Source organism: Cuculus canorus, chromosome 2, assembly GCF_017976375.1.
Source record: "Cuculus canorus isolate bCucCan1 chromosome 2, bCucCan1.pri, whole genome shotgun sequence".
Classification (NCBI taxonomy): Eukaryota; Metazoa; Chordata; class Aves; order Cuculiformes; family Cuculidae; genus Cuculus; species Cuculus canorus.
In genome coordinates this window covers 53,050,728-53,068,885 of record NC_071402.1, presented here as the reverse complement: position 1 = coordinate 53,068,885, position 18,158 = coordinate 53,050,728, and the positions used below count along the sequence as shown (strand labels likewise).

General features: G+C 41.9%; 1 protein-coding gene across 30 annotated transcripts in view; it reads left to right on the top strand.

Annotated features, from left to right (window-relative positions):
• Positions 1-18,158, top strand: part of EPB41L3 (erythrocyte membrane protein band 4.1 like 3) — a 140,690-nt gene that overhangs the window by 50,018 nt on the left and 72,514 nt on the right. Inside the window, exon 1 of one of the 30 annotated variants that reach the window (XM_054057924.1) lies at positions 586-706. The exons of 27 other annotated variants lie outside the window; for them this stretch is intronic. The gene's annotated coding sequence lies outside the window, so the exon portion shown is untranslated. Of the gene's footprint in view, positions 1-585; positions 745-13,966; positions 13,986-18,158 lie in introns of those variants that run through there. 2 more of the 30 variants (XM_054057922.1, XM_054057925.1) reach the window with 2 other exon arrangements.

Genomic DNA, 18,158 nt, shown 5'->3' with positions numbered 1-18,158 from the left:
GAGTATTAAAAGGTCAAGAACGTCCTGCTGCATCACTGATGTGGTTAAATTCATGGCTGTTGCTGCACTTGTGTGTGTACATGCATAATATAGGCAAATACTGCTGTGCTGATCTCCTTGGGTTGGAAACTTTGAGCTCTAACGTGAGGATGAGACCTGCATGGTAATAAGGGCGGAAGGGAGCCCAAGAGCACCGCATTAGAGTAAGAGCCACTGGAAGTTTATTCCTTACACCTCCACTTGAGCAGGAGGACTCCTTGAGCTGTCAGCATGCTGCGGACCTGCTCGCTGCAGCAGAGAACATAAAACGCATTGGGAAGCATTACAAACATATTGGTTTTATTTAATCATACCGGTACAGCCAAGACTCTCCCCAAACTAATTGCACGCAGTCAGCTCCCTCCTTTAATGATACAGTTGACGGCCTTTTCTCCCCAACCGCTGTCCTGCATGACCGAGGAGCTGGTCAGATAGCTGCTCATCCGAGGGGAGCCTGCTTCTGCGGTGGGCAGGATTAGCCTGGAGGAGGAGGAGTAGTGGAGGAGGCAGCAGGGTGTGGCACCATCTCCCCCCCTCCCCAGCGCCTCCGCCTTGGTCGCTCCTCGCAGGGCAGGGCTGTGGTCGTCTGCTGGGGAACTGCAGCAAAACTGGAGAGGTCTAATTTTAGTTGGGGTTTTATTCTCTCTTCGAGAAGGAGCAAGTGAAGGTGAAGCTGTAACTTACATAATTTTTGAATTAAACAGGGTGAGGTCTTTTTTTTCTTTCCTTTTTTTTATTTTATTATTTTTTTTTCTGTGGTGGGAACCTGGTGAATATTTACTCTGATGAGAAAGAGTTTCTGTCTGCAGGTTTTCCTTTGAAGGCTGAAGGGGTTTTGTAGATAATGTGGACTCTGGTGGTAGGCTTGACCCACAGCAGCGTGCTCACACCTATATGTGTTACATTTGTTGTTTGGTGCAATGGTTGTGAATTCCTTGGGGGCTACGTATGATTATTCTCTTAAATACGTAAAATGATGCTTCTTTGTATTTCACGCACGAACTTGAGTTAATGGAAACTTCTTGAAATGTGTTAAATGTGTTGTTCACGACTGGTGACTTTCAGGCTTGTTTCATGGAAATCTCATGTACCAGTAAATGACTGTTTGTTGTCTAAGGGAAAACATCAAACCTTTTATAAGTAGTTACAAAAGGATACTTGTTTCTCATGCAATCTTCTCATTATCTCTCCACTTACTGCATTTTCAGTGTGACAGTATTAATAACTGTGTGACTTTATCACATTGAAGTAAATCCTGAGGTGAGAATCTGTACATTCAGAGTGAATTCAGTGTATGTTTGGCTTTTAAAACAAAAGGTTGATATGCGCAGGGAAGGCTCTTCCATGAGTCTGCAGGATTGTGCTTTTTCACTGTGTGTAGCATGGCTCTGGGATATTGTGTTTTAGCATGTTACTCATCGTGCTTTTAGCTGGAAATATGTTATGACTGCAGAGTTTGAATTTTCAAAGTGTTTTGTTCAGACAATTTCACTCTAATCAAGTGAAAATAAATGCGTGCATATAACTGAAAAATAGGATTGCTGTCAACTAAGCTGTAAATTAAGCTGAAAATGTGTTTATTTTGAAGGATCACAATGGATTGTTTTTATTTAGTACAGAATTTACAGAGTACGTAAAAGAGTGTTACCCAGAACTAGACTTATATGAGCATTGCTAAGCAGTTTGAATCAGTACTGTAAAGTAAGCCTGTAAAAGAGATGAACTGCTGAAAAGATGATGGATTGGCTAGGTTTTATCACACGTTTCTCTTAATTTTTGTTCTCCAGTATTAGCAATTTGTATGACTGGGTAATGATCCAAGTCTAAATGTGTATTGGGACACATAGCGCTTCCTCTCGCATTAGCCGGCTAGAAACACCCAAAGAGAAATGCTTGTTTTCTTTGGAAAGATTTCCATTTCTTAAAACGAACAGCACAGATAGTGGAGGAGTGTAAGCGCTTATCTTGGCTTTAGTAAGTGAAATCCTGCGGGCCCTTTACTCCTGCCCCTGCCATCCTCAATCTTTGTCACCAAAAGCATTGGTGCAGAGGAAACTCATGAGGATACAAATATCTGTGGAAAAGCAGAAATGGGTCAGTATTTGGGACAACTGAGTTAATCTGAGAGAATGTGAAGTAAAGACAGGAAACTTGGTATCTCCTGCAGCTTTCCTGGGTAACTGATATAATGCAATTTGAGTAATTGTCAGCTTTTTGTCTCTGGAGGAAAATGAAATCTTTACTTTGTACTTGGTCTACGACTGCATCAGCAGTGCTTGTTCTTGAATAAAGCAGATAAAAGCAAAAAAGGAAATTATAATAATCTTGTAAATCACAAATCTATTTGCATTCTATGGGATGTAGCACATGAAAGGGCAATAAATAAATAAAAGTTTAAAAAGTATATAGAAGTGAAAAAAGAGGGTCATTGCCCTTTTAAATAAGGCTCTTAAATTTTTACCCTTTCCTTTGTAGACCTTGGAAATACTTTGTGTGCCACAGACAGAGAATTCCTTTCAGTGGCTTCACTACCTATCAAAACTGATCTGTTGGCAAGCTGAGAAACAAAAGAAGTACTGAAATCTGCATGAGGATCATCCACCAGATGTTTAATCATACTGAGAAAAGTCTTTATAGTTTGGAGGGTTAAAGAAGGATGTGAAACTAGGGAGTCACAGTGTGCATGGGGGGGTAAGGGGCTAGAATAAATGTAAAGCATATGTGAATGCAAAAAAATATTTTGGAAAGCCAGGAGGAAGTGTAAAGAGAAAAAGCAGGATACAGTTCTGTATACATGCTCATATACGTGTATTTGTATGAAGTGCATGTTTACTGGTGAATGTGACGGGGAAAAGTAATAGCAGTGCTTCAATAAGTTAGTGGTGGGTGGAGGAGGAATAGAGAATGGTTGATGTTTCTGGGTTTGGGCTGTGTTAAAATCTGAACTGTCAAGGTATAGCATGTATTGCTTGGTTTCTACTGCAGCATTTTTCCTAAAACAGAGGTTGGGTTTTAATACCGGATGGCTTGCAGGTAGCAAGCAAGGTAATACGTCTGAGGTGGGAACAGCTGACGGTGGTGGGCTCTTAGTTAGAGCCCTGGTAATGGTCAATGGGATGTTCATGCGAGAGGGGAAGGGAAAATGCAAGTCTCTGACCCTGTCAGACCAGAGCAGGCTGCGCCCTTACATGTGCGGTTCTGTTCCCCCAGCCAGCCTGTTGCTCCCACCATGCATCCCCTTCCCCTGCCTGCAGTCACCAGCTTGGTGCCCCTTCCTTTTGGCTCCTTGGTGGAGTCCCTGCTGGGGCAGGGCCCCCTGACGCCATCCATCCTTCCCATCACCCAGGAAGGTGGCCTAGCACCTGCTCTACTCCCCCTCCTCCCAATTAGGGGTTATCCCTCCATTTTCCTTATTTTAAGAGCTTCATCGCTTGTAGTGCCTCAGCACTCTGCAGCTCCCTGGAGGAGCAGAGGAGGTGAGTAAATCCTGGGAGGCAGCCACACCCTATCTTGCAGTAGCAGCCTTTCACTGGTGGCAGGAGGTGACACTGCTCCTAGCAGCCAGAGAACAGGGCATTGCTGGTGACAGTGGAGCAGGAGGAATCCCCGGTGGTGGTGATTATTTTGTTTACTCCTCATGAATCTGAGGGCAATTATGTGTAACACCTCCTGGTTTCCTAGGACATACTGGCTGCAAATAAAATCTTGCTTAATAAGCCAGCAAATGCAAACAGACTGTGGGGGAAAAAAAATAACCACCACAAAACAACTCTTCCAGACCTAGGAAACATATGTTTATGCTAACTGAGAGACCTGTTCTTGCACCCTGACTCATATCAGGGAGTATCTTTATCTGCCAGTCTTCCCATGGAAATTGGTAAGCCTGTCTGTGAAGCAAGGCTCAATTTGGTTTAGAGGTATCAAAATCTGACCCTACCAAATCATAGCTTAGGTCAGGAAGCTTTAATCTCTCTAAGGACCCTGGGGATGATTACTTCACCAGGTCCACTAAATACGTCACTGTTTTCTTTCAATTAAATTATCACTGTCGAAGAGCAAGAGTTGCGGCAGGCAGTGCTCAGCCCCTCCACTCCCCATTACAATGCAGTTGCACCCCACAGCTGTGCTGCTGTCAGTATACAGACATATATATCTATACAGAGAGAGATATGACTGCTTGCCTATGGGAATTATTTGCAGCAAGAAACCGAGTACCTCTGGTTTGTTCCTACTTGTGGTCCTTAACCTCGCGTATCAATAAATAAGAGGTTTGATAACTGTAAAGATGGTAAGTGAGGTACAAAAATGTCCTCTTGGGAAAGCAGGTTATATTCGGTTTAGCCACATGGTCCTGGTGGCCCAGGCACCAGTTGCACAGAGCCCTTTGCGTGGGGCACCTGGCACCAATATTGGCTGGGTAGGTTAAGGCAGGTGACAAGCAGCTGCCCTGTTGTAGGTCAGCATGTTGCCTTGTCTCGGAGCAGGAGTAAAACACAAGTTTTGCTGCTGCTTGAGAGGCTGGCACTAGGCAAAGTTGCCTCTTCTTGTAAGCAGGTTTCTTGATGACTTCATTCTGGCAGTATGTGGCTTGTGAAGCAAGCACCAGTGTAAGAGAACAACCATGGAGTGAGAAGCCTAGCTGAAGGGCTTTAAGGTGAAATGAGGTGGCAGGTTTTTTATCTTGGAATTCATCTTTTCCATTTCTTCTGACTCTTTTTTTGGTCATTCCAGTAGACTGAAAGTTTTCGTTAGTTACTTGTGCTTAAAGGGAAACACTGTAATGTAGTTTCTGCATATGGGAGCATTATTCTTGTACAGCAGGAGCTGGCAGCCTTTTATTCCCTTACCACCTCCTTTTTCTCCTAAAAATAGCAGCACATTACAGTGGGATTGCAGGAGTGGCAGAAGAATGTTTTCTGAGCAACAACTTTTGCTGGATGGTGGTTTTGGTAGCATCAAGAGCGGATTTTGGGTGAGTTTCTAGGAGATATAAATAGGAACAGAATGAAATGAGATGAGATGGAGGCAAAACTGGGTGGAAAGGACAAGGCTGGTAGATGGGAAGCGTAGGGACGGCAAGGTTCACTGGACTGTGTAACAGCCTGCCCAGGGAATTGGGAGAAACCTCAGCACTTGAATCATTTAGGAGTTGCCAAGACAGAGCACTCAGCAGCACTGTGTATGGGTCAACAAACTCATGGTGCAGATAGGAAACACAGGCAAGATGACCTAATTTCCGTCTCTGATTTCTATGATTTATTAAAGAGTTTTGCAGACTTTATTTTAGCAAGCTTAGAGCTGGAATTGGAGGCAGTGGCAATTAGGAGCATCCTTTAATATGGTGTCAGCATGCTGTTGGGGTTTGATGACTTACTTGCAGGGGTAGCGAGCTAAGTGTGGGCAATTCACTGCAGCAAATGAATGTTGTGGACAGGCTCTACTCCCATTTAGATCTGGTTTTGACACTGGTTGGCATTCTGTGCTCAGTCCTACTCTCAATGCCACTAGTCCTGTATGTAGGTTATAAACGTGTATATATAACAACGAAAAATACTATATTAAGGTATTATAGTAGATATCTTGGAAAAAGCAAGAGTAAAAAAGATTGCCACCATCCTGCCTATTTCTCATGCCACCTTATTTAATGGCACCCTCAAGAGCTAGAGAATAGTTGATTTATCTGTGTTTATTCTGATCTTAGGAATCCCTTTCTGCCTATGATGGGTTGAAGAAGAGCTGATAGACGATGCTTCCACTCCCACTGGTTGTCCAAAGCAGGGGGAAAGGACAGTGCCCACTGCCTTCGTCAGTATATTTAAATGTATTTAACTAAGCTTTCCATCTGCAAAAAATGTGTGTCTACTTGCATTCACACGTAATTTAATTATGCAGACAGTTAATTACTGTGATGATGAAATGCTGATATCTCAAAAGCTATTGGAAAAGCCTCTCTCTTCAGGGTGTTGTTGAGGTTATTTTTGATCTGTACCCATTTGACCACAGTTCTTCAAAAGCCAAACCGAATCATCCAGAATTTCATATTTAAAGTTTAAAGAGGTTTTATCCTCGTATGCTAGTGGTGTGACAGAGATGATTTTAACTTGTTCATTGCATGAATCCCAAACTATTTTTCTTATGTTCACATGATATATACACCATTAATATTGGACTTTGCAGCTTCTCTACTAATGTGGTAGTGCAGAGCAGTAAAGCTAGTCCTTTTCTCAGCCTGAGGGGACAGTACTTCAATTAAGGAGGCAAAAATAAAGAATAAAAAAAAGCTCATTCTTTTTAAATTTTTGCTAATTTCCCCTGCTTTGCTGTCAGAACAGACTTAAAATGCCAATATACAGCAAATGGCGTGGGCTTGGGGTTACCCACAAAGTCAAGGCAGTGCTGGTTTATTTATTACACTACCTTCTTTTAAGGTACACCAGGGCTGTGATTGTTTCTTACCCACAGAACTGTGAGTCTGCTTCCTTGATAGTGTCCTCTTTGCCTGGGATATTGTAAGAAGGAATATCACTGCAGAATGGGACTTGGCAAACAAATCAAGGTCTCAGCCAAGGAAATGTGTTGTCTGTTCATTTTCTAAACAAAAGTTCTTCGGCCCAAGATAAGTGTTTTGTATCTGGTTCCCACTGGCTGTATTTTGATTTTTTAAAGTGCTGTGATAAGCAATTATTTCTGCTTACACACCACTGTTGAAAAAAATACTAGTGGTTAAATACTTCTTAATTAAATACTGGCTGCTGAGCCTGAAAGAAACTGTATAGAAATTGAGAAGGGATAGCACAAACATTAACAAAAGTCTGAGTGTTTATGTGATGAACAGGATTAATTCCTACTTAAAAACATACTAGCTCGAGAGGTGGGCTGCACAGAAGTTGCTCTTTGACTGATGATAAGTTTAAGCCCAACAGCTTGAGATTCTCGAGTACAAAATCCTACTTTCTACTTGGCGTTTGGCCTTCATTTGAAGACATTGTATAACCTGCTCTAGTTTAACCCAGTACTCTGAATTTGTGGTGTTGGAAACCCTATTTTAATTTACTCCATTGAAATATTTAGAACTTTTTAGAACTTTCTTTCCTTCAGAACTTTGTTTAGACACATAATAAGGAAATTATTGATCAGTAATACTAGAGAGATGCAAAATTAGTACCCAAGAGTAATATTTAACATCACTTAAGATGACAGCTCTGCAAAATGCATAGTGTCTTCAAGAATTGGGATGGCAAGGCATTGTGAGAAATGTAATCTGTCAGAAAAAGTTCCACCTTAATGGAAGCTTGGAGTCTTTGTTGCCTTCTGCAGGAAAGTGGAAGTAGTGACCGGTGATAGGTTAAGACTTTCATTCAGATGTGAGTGAAAAGCTCCACAGGCAACTTGGTCCTCCCTGCCAGAGCTGCTGGCCCAGAGCAAACCACTCTTTCTAGGTTCAAATAAAGCCCTCAACTTTGTTTCTCTGTCACCTTCCTTGCAAATCACAGCATATCGATGGTGCTGCTCAAGCTCCTCCCCTGCTTTGGAAAACTGCAGGTTGGAGATGGCAGTGAGGGCAAGGACGGGGAGTCCCAAGCCCTTGTGTCTGCTGCTCGTGCTGCTGTGTCTCCTTCTCAAGGATCTGCTCTAGTAGCTCCTGGGGCTGGTACCTGACTGACTGCTCCTCGTAATCCTTTGTTGTAGGCACTGTGAAGATTAATAATTCAATTTGTCAGGTGAATATATAAATTGCATCAGTCACACCTCTTCTTGTAGAGTTATCCTGTGATTAAAAATGACAAACAGTTTTCAGTGGAACACTGTTTTTCTCTTCTCCTAACCTCTCAAAGCATATGTATTTTAAGCTTATGTGTGAAGTGTAAGCTTCAAAGCTTGTTTTTAAAATTATACCCTTAATATAAGGAGGGAGGGAAGTTTCACCTGTAGTTTAGACAGAACTGAAAGCGTATTAATTTCCACGTAAAATGGTGACCATTTTTGTCTTGGCACTAGGAATAAACTATAGCTGTCCAAGCTTTGAATTTTTGCACCTATCTGGTATGATCTCTTTGCTGAGCAGTGTTCCTTTTAGACTTGACAACATACAAATGATTGATCTTCTGGTAGCCTACCAAAACAGCCTTACAGTAGCTGAAAAATCCTGCATAGTTATTGAAATACTTTGCAACATTAAAACCTCAATGTTAAATTGTTAACCTCAACCAGCAGGATAAAATGGAAAACGAATGCCTTCCTTTCCTGAAGGTGCCCCCACTCTTCCAGCAAGGCTGCAGCCTTTATCCGTTGTGCAACTAGCCTGCGGTTTCAGAAATGTGGAGGCTGGACATAAGCACTCAATTTATCTCTGCCACATAAGGCAAAAGGCAAAGCCAAAGCATGCTGTGACCCCTAAACACATTAAGAGGAGACATAGGGGTGGCTGACCCTGAGCATCCCCACGTCTTCATCAGCTGGCAACATGACTGCTGTGGGCTGGTGCACTGTCAGAATTGCTGGTGGATGCTTGCCAGTCATGTTATGAATGGAGCCCACTTGCTGTTTGTAATGGTAGTGCTTTGGCAGTCAAGCAAATGTTGCCCTAGTCTATAACAGATAATATTTGGGGATGTTGGCTTCTGGTTTGTGATGCACAGAGTTGCAGAACTCTGGGATTGAGAGTGCCTGTGCGTGGTTATCCAAACTTTACATTTGGGGTGGATGAGCTTTGTGGACTCCGAGGCTTAGCAGATGTCCCAGACATTTGGGGCTCACAAAAGTAACATGAATTTGTGGCTGTCTAGTGGAATTTTTCTGTCCTCAATCTCCAGGGCTTGTGGATCATTGTTCTCCTGAAGCCTGTGGTGCGTGCGCACCGGGTATTCTGCTTCCTGACCTGCCCTGTTCATTTGCCCCAGTGTTGTATTATGTCATGGTACCCCAAAGCGCTGTTCAATTCAGACATCTTTTGTCTTCCTTTCTTAAATGTGAAGCTAGTAATTTTTTCATAAAATATCAAGTCCTCTTGAACACTGTAACAACAGCATCAGACAAAAATGTTGCCAGCCATCTCTACCCTGCAAGTAATCATTTACAGGAATGTGAAAAACAGATTTTCAAGATTGCAGTGCTAACCCCAATTTACTGTTGCAATCTGAAGTAAGATGTTTGGGTTTTTCATTATGTTTATTCAGAAAGTTGTTCCAAATTCTGATTCTTTCATTGCAGAGCAGCTGTTTGGACTTCTAAGTCATGGTAGACACACAGCTTCTTCTTGTATTTTCCATGCAAAATGTGGAAGGGCTTGCAGCTGTTATCCATCAGTTTTCAAGTTCTTTGCACTCCACCACTTGGCACTGTAAAAATGCATTAGTTTAATTATTAAGATAGTGCTACTTGGCCATTTAATTTCACTAGTAAAGGATGGGGTGATTTGTAAGTCAATGGAAGGTTTTTCGCCTAAAACCTGTAAGTGTAAGAGGCTTTGGTCCTAGTCCACGGTCTTGGAAGCTGGAAAAAGAGCTTTTTAGGAACGATTTAGAAACAAATTATGGATATTGGTGCCATCTCTGAGTGTGGCAGCTGGAAAGTTTAATTATAGGCTGGAAAGTCAGTTAGGGATTAAGGAAAGTGGTAGCAGAAGGGGTGAATGTTAATGACAGCTGTTTGCTGTAGGCCTCAGGGAGGCAAAGTACATATAGAACATAAATAAAGTGTACAGCCAAACATATGCTGGCTTTGAACATTCAAAAACTCCAGGTCACTTGTTCCTTGACATGTGAACCTGATTTATATGAAATCATTTTAACGGCTCATAGACAGAGACAGGTGTGTATAGAGGGGGAAGAATTCTTGCCTTTGTCTCAGAGCCCTTAGCACGGGTGAGGTGGTATTTACTGTTGAAAAATGGCACCTGGGCCAGGGATAAATATAAACAGGGAGAGAAGCATGCATCTGTGTTAGGTGAGGAGTGTTGGCCTGAAAGAAGAAGATCCCTACAATGAAACATTTAGGGCTGAGGACCTGGTGTCTGCGTGCTTTGCACTGCCTTTACTCTGGTCCTGAACAGCATGCTGCCTGTGCCAGCTGAGACCTGCAAATTAAAACAAGTTAGAAAACCCATGCTGCTGAGTGTGGGGTTTATAAGCACACCGTAGCTCATTTTTCAAATGCGCACTGGATGTTTAAAGGAATATTCCAGATTCTTTTGCCTTTAAAAGTATATAGGTTGGGAAATAGTTCTATATTTGCTTAAGGTACCTATAAATACTGTTGTACAGGTCAGGCACCACTGCTGAGATTAGTGATGGTGCAAATTGCTAAGGCCGGTATAGCCAGTACAGTGTTCAGGCTGAATCAGTCTTCCTTTGCTGTCATTTTTCTCAGGACTGAATTAAGTTTTTTTCATTCAAATCCATGTGGTCTGCTGTGAAAATTGCACTGCTTTTCTGGTTTGTTTTTTTCCCCCTCTGGTGTGCCAGACTTAAGCTCACTAGGTTCATACATGACTTAACAAATTTACTTTCTCACACACTAAGGTAACCAGAGATCATATGCTGAAAGGACAAAGAATGATAACATGATCTATCTTTTGGAAAAAAAAACCAAAACAACCCCCCCAATTGCCCAAAAACAGCCAGAAAAGAAAACCCACCACAAAATCGAAACAAATCCAGTGTTTTTGTTTTAAAGTGTGTTTAAAACAGATGTGCAATAGTGACTTGGTGGAGTTTCTATTCTGATGTTGAGTGGTAATAGCATATATGGAGGAGTTTAAATTTATCCCTGTTGGATGTGAGTTTTAAGATTGCCTTTTATTCAGCTACAGTAATAGTTTTGCTGTACCTTACAGACTGTATGGCCTGAGCATTAAAGGAATAAGCTAAGGGAATTGTCTTTCCTGTAAAATCAAACTAATTTGAACATTTGGCATTATTTATAATACATTTCATAGATTTATAGCTGTATGTGACCTACCTTGACAATTAAGACCGTGTAGAGCACGAAAATGTGTTTAGTTTAATAATCTGTAAAACTGTCCCGTATGAAACTTCTGGGTGTTGTAACATCAAGATTGTTGCAAAAAGGTCATAATTCAGTCTTTTCACACATAATTCAGTATGACCGGCAATTCAATACAACAATTCAATGAATGTATGTCTGCAGTATATAGGGCAGTACAGCTGGCTGCTTGAAAAGTAACTGAGTCATCTTTATACCAATAACTTGTAGCTTCTGGGTGCTTGCTGGTTTTGGTTACAACTGGAGCAGGTTGGCAGTGGAGTGAAATGGCTGGTTTTCCCACTGCTGGGATTTTCCATCCTTGTGAGCATGGGCAGAGGGGCCTTGGGCAGCACCCAAAGCTCAGTGAGTGCAGTGTTGCCCCGGTGCTGCTAATTCCCTCTCTAGACATTGGCTGCCTGCTCACTGAGGAGGGACAAAGGTATTTACAGCTCTCTTCCTTGCAGGGCTTATGGTCCTTGGGAAGCTTTGGCAATGGAAAGAAAGTGCTTCATGCTGGACAAGAATTCACAGCAGGCATTTCCTCTCCTCTGAAGTGTTAGTGGAGGGAGAGGGGGGAAAAAAACCTTAATAAAATACAGCTCTCGTTAAGGATGGTGAAATGGCATACTTGAACCTGTTTTACTTAAGGTTTGGTCAGCGTAGGTCAAGCATTGTGTTGAACTGTAGATGAAATAATAAGAAATAAAAAGAACCCCCATCTTCCTGGAGGTAGCACACTTTTACAAGACTGTAAGAGATTACAATTGTGGTGAAAGTAGGGAGAGCCTTGAGTATGTGTTTTGGAGTCATGTCCTTTCTGATACGCTTGTGTGTGAGTATGTATGTGCGAGAAAGAGAAGAAATCATGAACATGCTCAGATAGTAGGCTGCTGGGTTTTGGGGGGTTATTTTGGTTTAGGTTTTTCTTCAGTTGATTCTTTTTCTCCTAGCTTGGAAAAGCCATTAATTACAACTGTAATTTTGAGGCTTAGTGGAAATTCTGGGCACAAAGGATCCTGCCATGCTTCTGGTCTTATTTAGTTCTAATGGATTAGACAAAAAAAAAAAAAAAAGTCTCAGAACCCCACCCTGAAGTATTGCAAGCTGCTTTTGTTAAGAACTCCCAAATATCCAAGCCCACACTTGCATCTGCTTAAGCCAACTTGGACTAGCTTCTCTGCAAGTTTCAGTTGCCTGAATGCCAGCCATTGTCTAGCAACTGGTTTGAATGAAAATGTGTCCTATATTGGCCTGTCATCCCAGTCCTTAACATCATGTCCCCATGGTACATTTACTGTTGGTACCAGGGATCATAAGAGTAGATGTTCTCCGTAGTGTTGTAACATAGGCTGGGGGTTTACTCCCTCTTAAAAAAAACGATATCAATACTGTTCTTAAAATACAAGTTAAAGGAATCAGACTCGTTCGGTCTTTGGATTTTTCCATTTTTCATTGGTGAGGCATAGCGTATAGTTAATTTCATGAGTGTATGAAGGTGCTCATATTGACCTGAAATTGCAGTCTTTCCTCACCATTTACCTTTGGCTCAATAAGGGTTGAGGCAAACATTTGCCAGCCTACTGAGAGGGCCCTGACACTTATGTAGCAAATAACTTTTCCCCAAAAGCACTCTTGCATTGAAACAGTTTGGGTTCTGGCTTGCAGCCATGGGTTCACCTAAGCATATTATAAGAAGTGACAGGTAGACAGAAGTAATACATATTTTAATGTGCTCAACTCAGCTAGAGACCTTAAAATGGAATAGACTAGACTTTCCTTTGCCAGCAGATGTGAGTTTGCTCCCAATTTATTAATAAGTTACGACACTGCCAGCACTGCCACTCAGGTCACCATAATGGCTCTGAGGCTTTTAAAAGTGAACATCGGGTTCCTGTGTTTTTTTGGAAGATGTTCTCAGCTTCCCTAAAACCACTGTAGGAAACACGCTGAGAGCTTGGCTGAGTCAAATTGCTGATGCCTCTAACACCTGATGGGGACTGAGGTGACTCTCTCTGGTGTGGGTATTTCAGCAGTGGATGGAAACTGGAAGTGAAATTGGAAATGCTTCCCGTTGGTACTCCATAACATTTTAATAAATAAGAGAGCGTCATGGCTTGAATGTACTTCGGATACAGGGAGCCACAGTTGTTCTGATGTAAATCATATGCGCCCTGTCAGTGAAACTAGATCTCATACATTTATACTTTACTTGTTTGGATAATACTCAGCATGAGAGTAGAAACTGTTTGAATATAAAACAAACAAGTCAAACAATATCTAGGTAGGACGTGGGATTTTTTCCTTACTTTTTATTTAATGTACTTAAGTTTTCTTCCCCCTGGGAGGTTTCTAGGCAGGATTTTGGAGAAAGCTGTGGATCAAGGGTTTAAACTAAGTTGATAAATGTCATAATATGGTGAAAATATTGAACTCTTTACTACAAGGAGGTATAAAGAATATTGTTTTCAGACATAAAGCCATCCTTACAATCTGCTCAGCACCAGTGAGCACAGTTAATTGTCAGCTGAAAGTAGGATTTGGATGCTGTTGCTCAGGAAAAAAGGTGTACTGGTGGGAAAGAGCACAGAAGAGAGAGGAAAGAGCCTGAGAGAGAACTAAAAATAGGACTTGCCAGAAGAGGCAGAGGAGGGAGTGGTCTGAGGGAAGAATGCAGCCGGCGGTAAGCCGCAGAGCCATGTTTCACATCCACTGTTGTCAGGGTGAGGAGAGGTGTACCTACGTTTCAAGTAGGAAGAATTAGGTCAGACATTTGAGAAAGTTTTCCTAGAGTAAGGCTAGGGAATTAATGGAGTAGATGACCTATAGGGAATGTGGAAACCTCAGCACTGTGGGAATTTAGTATCAGGTGACATAAATATGTACCAGGTAGGGTTTAGACAAGTGGGGCTGGGAAGAGGACCATGGAGCACTGATACGAGCATCCAATATGCTTTGATATGGTGAGCCCTGTAATTAAGATCCTGTATGTATCTGCTATCCTTGTTTTGTTGGTGATGTTTTTGGCATACTTGTGTGGCTGTATCTCCAAAAAAGTTTGGTGGTTGCTGCTGTAGGGGTAATTAGTGGTGTTCTGGAGCTAGGGGAAGGATTAGTTGCTTTCTTGCTTCTTTGTGGACGTTTTAAAAGTTATTTCTTAAGGGTAAGGCTTCTGTGGCCTCAGCTGTGGTGAAACACATGCATATAGCGCAGGCGACAGAAAGCAGTGTGGGTTGGACCCCAGCTGCATGGTACTGCTTCCCCAGGGCATTCATAACATCCAGGGAGGGGGCGGATTACTTCATTCATTTTTCGGTTGAGATGTAATGGCCATGTGAATATTGGCATGGAGATTTCTGTCCCCACAGCAAACAGACTGCAGAGTGAACGGAAGAGGGGAAAGAGAGATGAAATGCAACTCTTGTCATTTATCTACCATCAGCCATAGCTACTATAAAAAATTCTGGTGTGTTAAACCATAATTTATGATGATGTAGGGAACAATTTTCTGTATTTTCTGCATCTTTATTAGCTCCTGTGAAGGTTGAATTGCACACTAAGATATCAAAATTGTTTGATAAGTTAAGCTTTGAAATTGTAAATGCCTTCCTGGGCAAACCTTTCTGGTAAGGAGTGAGACAGTGACTTCCTCCCCCCACACACACACACACTATCACATAATGTAGAATATAAATAAGTTGAATTTTACATGCTGTGATCTGAAGAGTGCTGATAGAAATGGATTGGCATAAAATAATCAGTAGATACAACACCCAGCCATCCTTTGTCACATGCCCTGAATCTTGCATTGAGTTCTACATCAGGCAGAAGGAGCACGTTTTATGGACCTGTTTCACTGATTCAGACACTTTCCTGGTTAGCACACAAGAGAAGTTTGAAACCCAGAACCCTGAACAAGGCCTGGTATCAGTGTCTTTTACTTTATTTCTGAATTATAGCAGTCTCACATAAATTAAGGTAGATAATTTGGATTATTTAGTGGCTATTGAATTAGTGGTTTGTAGCCCTGAAAACACACTGTCAAATGTTTAATAGAGGTATGTTTAAGGAAAAGTAGGTAGGGAAGGAAATAATACAAGTTATAAAGTCATTCATACCTGAGTAAGGAAATAGGAGCATCTAGCTTAATTACCTTCACTTCTGCTTTCAGATGGTTAACTTGATACAGAACAGGGTTTTTTTTTTAAATGCTTGATTCCTTTTAAGTAACTTATAATGCTTTACATGGTTATCTTTTTTGAACTCCTAGATGCAAAGATCTTTTCTTCCTCTTTCTACTGCAAGAGTTTATCCATTCCCTCTCACTCACATTTTTGGGATTAAGCTACATCACTGCTGCTTTCTACTTTTTTATTCTTCCCCTCCTCCTTTCCTCCCCGTTTTTTCTGATCACTGTCTTGTGGGGGCACTTCAGGCCACCTGACTGTCCCCATTGCCTCAACCCCTCCTGTCCTCTCTGAGCTGCTGTCACTTCTGTGTATCTGAAGTCCAAGACAACCATACACGTCAAGGAGGTGTTGCTTACATCCAGTGACATCCATCTCCAGTGACAGCATAGTCCAGGGTAATACTGAGTCAGGAGTATAGAATGTAATTACTGTATAGCTGTATATGTAGGCTTTATTGGGATGTTGCATGAAGACACAGAAAGCTTGCTCTTAATTCCTCGTAGAACTCATCACGCAAAGGACCCTTAGGACTTAACTAGTACTCATTGGGACAACATGTGTGTGAGCTTCCTATGCCATGTTAACTAAAGTAGTCCTAAAACTTATAACCAAAAAGTAACTGAAGCTGGGAGAGAATCCTGCTTACTCAGTGATTTTACGTGGGATCGCTCTATTCTGCAGATGCCTGGACCTGCTGTAAATATTCTTGTCATTTTGTGTTTCCACTCTGACCAATTCATTTCTGGAAGTCCCTGCTTCCACACCATCTGCAGGTCTTGGTTTGTGTCCAACACATTATTTAACATCTGGTTATTTAACATTTTTTTTTTTTAGGTATAAGGGCTGACTGCTAGTATGTGCACTTGAATTCTGGGGACACACGTGTTGAACTGCATTTTCAGAGGTGACAGATTCTCCCAGTTGATGGTCTGCCATGCTGTCATCTGGGTAGGGCCAGGGGGATGGTTTAGAAGTGACAGTGAAATTCGCAGGAGGAGTATTGCAGGCTATCTGCTGGTGCCAAATGAACAGTATTTTTGTAATCTGTGGCAGGTAATTAAAAAGCTGGGGAGCACAGGGGTCCCAGAAGAGTTTAAGTATAAAAGCCTGTCTGATGCCATGAGTTCGGTTACTTAGGCTCACAAGTCTTAAATTAGTTTGGGGAGCCAGTGGTTTCGCAATGTGGCGCTTCAAACTGGAAAGTCTATTACTTGGTATTGCAGGACGTGTTTTATGTTCAAAACTGATGTGAATGCCCAGGAGAGTAAAATATAAATTCAAAGTGAATAATCCATTTCAGAAAAACAAAAGCTATTATGACTAAACACGCTATGATGCCTCATCATGTCGCCTTACTGCATCAGACCTGTTTAATGCCTTCAACAGTTAAAAAATGGTATGTAAGATATTTGAGGGGGAAAAAAAAAAAAGGAAGGTGAAGTAGGAGCGCTTTCAGCCCCAGGCCTCAGTGTGATCACTCTTCTTGCACAGAGACACCTTCACTTGACTAGGACCCAGTACGGATTCAGGGGTAGTTCTACTACTTTTGTCACTGCCTGTGACTTCTTCCTTCTTTTCATGTCTGGCTGAGTTTGACGTTTTCCCAATTTAATCCAGCATTCAGGAAAACCTGCAGCTCCAGAGTGGTGGAGAGTGAGTGTTGGTCTGGGATGCCATGGGGGAAACTGTCACTCAAGCCCCCTGGCTTGCATGGCCTGTGTGGGATGGCTGTCGCCAAGAAGAAATGGTTGATGAATCTCTTAAAAAAAACAAACGTTCAGTTCTGTAGGTTTATGAAAAGCACTGTGACCTGCTGAAGCTCAGCGTGCTTCAAGGCAGCAGTAGTGTGGACCTGTGGCGAAGCTGGGAGCAGAGCTCTTGGCTGCAATGCTAACGTGTGTCTTGTTGGATCTGAAGAGCAGCAGAGGACAGAAATGTCAGTGACTGGCTGGAAGAGGCGTTAGCCAGCCGACTGCAAACCTTCTGTCTTCTCTGCCCCAAATGGTTCTTTTTTTCCATCTCTGAGCCACACTGGATTGGAGAAAAGGCTACAAAAATGTAAAAGGGAATCCTCCCAAAACCATAAAAATGGGTTAAAAGTATCCATTCACTGCAAAAGCAAAAAAAAAATGTAATACTACATCACTTTTGCAAGTAATAGGTTGGTGAGGGTTTAATTCATCAGTGAGCAGCCCTTTGTGGCTTTTTCAAGGACCACTCGGTGACATATAGCAGAAAAAATATCTGGTTTCTTTGTTGCATTCTAGTTAGTAACTTGTCCAGGAAATCAGAAAAACTGTGTTGATACTTTCAATTATAGTTCATCATTTCTTGTTTTACTTTGTAGGCTTTTATATCAGCTGAACTGGAAAGATAAATGTCTGGTGGAAGGGAGCAGGAAGCCCTTGGAGGACATAGGCTTGATGCTCTGATCTGTACCTTGCCTGTCAGATTCCCTTGTTTCTGTGAAGTTAAGCAGGTCACCAGCTCGGGAGCACTGAAGTACAATCTGTTTAAGTAGTATATGAAACAGAAAATACTGTTCACAGGTGTTACAGTATTTTGGCCTGAGGGTAGTGTGATAATGTAGCACACCTGCTATCTGTCAGCAACTCATGCAACCCTTTTTTTTTAAATTTTGACTTGATTCTATTTTCTGCTCAATATAGGAGAATATGAACTCTTAACAGTGTGATGCCTGAAGCATACTCAGTCTCTATAGCATTAAATGCAACTTTTAAACAGTGAATGAGGCACAGGGGACCTCATGTGAATATTTGGCTCCAGAGCGATTCAGAAAGGTCAAAACCTCATATAAATGTAACCCAGGTAATCGATGTTGCTTGTCTGCAGAAAATCAGGGTGTGCCATTGAGGAGGTCTTCCTGGCCTTTTTAGTTGCTGACTGAAATATTTATCAATCAGTCATAGTCACTGCACTACAAGC